General features: G+C 60.4%; 1 long non-coding RNA gene across 1 annotated transcript; it reads left to right on the top strand.

Moving 5' to 3' along the window:
- The first annotated feature begins 102 nt into the window (after window positions 1–102).
- Window positions 103–1434, top strand: LOC111734679. Its single transcript, XR_002778551.1, has 3 exons — window positions 103–194; window positions 652–866; window positions 1281–1434. It is a non-coding gene; the product is annotated as an uncharacterized LOC111734679 (long non-coding RNA).
- Window positions 1435–1453: the final 19 nt, after the last annotated feature.

The following is a 1453-nucleotide window of genomic DNA, read 5'->3' as shown; positions in this document are numbered from 1 at the left end:
GCGCTACGTGCCGTGCGCTACGTGCATGTCTGTGTGTGGTGTGTATGTCCATTTGAGTCAGCCCTGATCTCGCTCCCTAGCCGGGCAAGTGTGACAGCCTCTTAGAGTCACTCAGCGTGGCATCTGCGGACTAGTCCCCATGGGAAAACGCCTGGTTATGGTCCAGGCGAGAGAGAGCCTGCTCCAGACCAGAGGTACACCAACGTCACCACCAAGCTCGTCCCCCCTCCCCCGTGAGCACCTTTCCTTCCTTCTGCACCTGCCCTCCTGACTCCTTTCCTGCATCTTCAGCTTGTGCTGACTCCTCCTTTCCCTCTGTGTCCCCTGGGCCAGGCTCTCACTGGCCTCTAGGCCTTGGGACATGCCACGCCCTTCATCTGGCTGAAGTCCAGCACCCCGAGGAATCCTGATCCTCTGAGCTGGTTGGGGCCCCCTCCCTGGTGCCCCAGGCTGCCTTACCAGACTGGGACTGGGCGGGGCTGGCATGGTGCGAAGTTCACCTCTGTACGCCCAGGTCTCAGGACAGACTGAGTCCTCAGTAAATATGGAGCACGTTAAAAACACAGGTGGACTAGGCTAGACTCCGCAGGGCAGGGGTACGCGGGCTCTTTCATCCACAGCCTGAGGACGCTCTGCATGTCTCGCCTGCAGGAAGTCATCAGTGCACATCCGGGGGAGGACAGCAAGACGCTCCACGCAAGGCTGTGCTGGCACAGACAAGATGCCACCATGCAACAGAAGGCAGAAGGCTCCAGGAGACAGGGGAGCACACTCCTGGTTTTAAGGGAGTCCCAACACCCGGTCAAAGTTCCCATCCCACTCTGATGGGAGTGGGGGTGGAAAGAGTCAGACCGACAGCGCTCGAGGTGAGCGGCACACAGCCTGGATTTCAGGGGGACGCTGTCTGCCTCTCCAGGAGGGGCAGCTGAACCAACTGAACCCCCACCCCGGCTGAGGCAGGAAACATTAATTGCTTTTGCAAGCTCCAGAAAGATCATCCACCTTAATTAAGACTGGCCCATCCTGGGAACATCCATCAGCTGTTGGCTGGAGGGAAGAGGAGGGAGCCGGGGCGGGAGAGGGGGGGCGGCCCGGGGTGCGTGGGGGTGGCCGGTGCGGAGCGGGCACCTTCCGCCCAACCCGCCACTGTCCAGGGAGCCCAGCAGCGTCCTAATTAACCCGCGGAGGATGCCCCGGCCTCGGCATCACCCCCGCTTTCAATCACTCAATCCTCTAATTTCCCAGCAATTTAATTAAAGGATCTGTCCCCGTGCACTCAGGTCTCGTTTTCCTCAGAGCGGCATTAGAGGAATCGGGAGCCACCGAAGCTGATCTGACCGCCCCGGCTGCCCCATCAGAACAGGAAGGAGCCAGCGAGATGACTCGGACACTCCCCATCCCGACCCCTGACCCACAGCAGGAAATCGAGGCCCAGGAAGCAGAGGGAGCATCC

This window comes from Pteropus vampyrus, unplaced genomic scaffold (genome assembly GCF_000151845.1).
Source record: "Pteropus vampyrus isolate Shadow unplaced genomic scaffold, Pvam_2.0 Scaffold3646, whole genome shotgun sequence".
NCBI lineage: Eukaryota > Metazoa > Chordata > Mammalia > Chiroptera > Pteropodidae > Pteropus > Pteropus vampyrus.
This window is presented reverse-complemented; position numbering and strand designations above follow the sequence as displayed.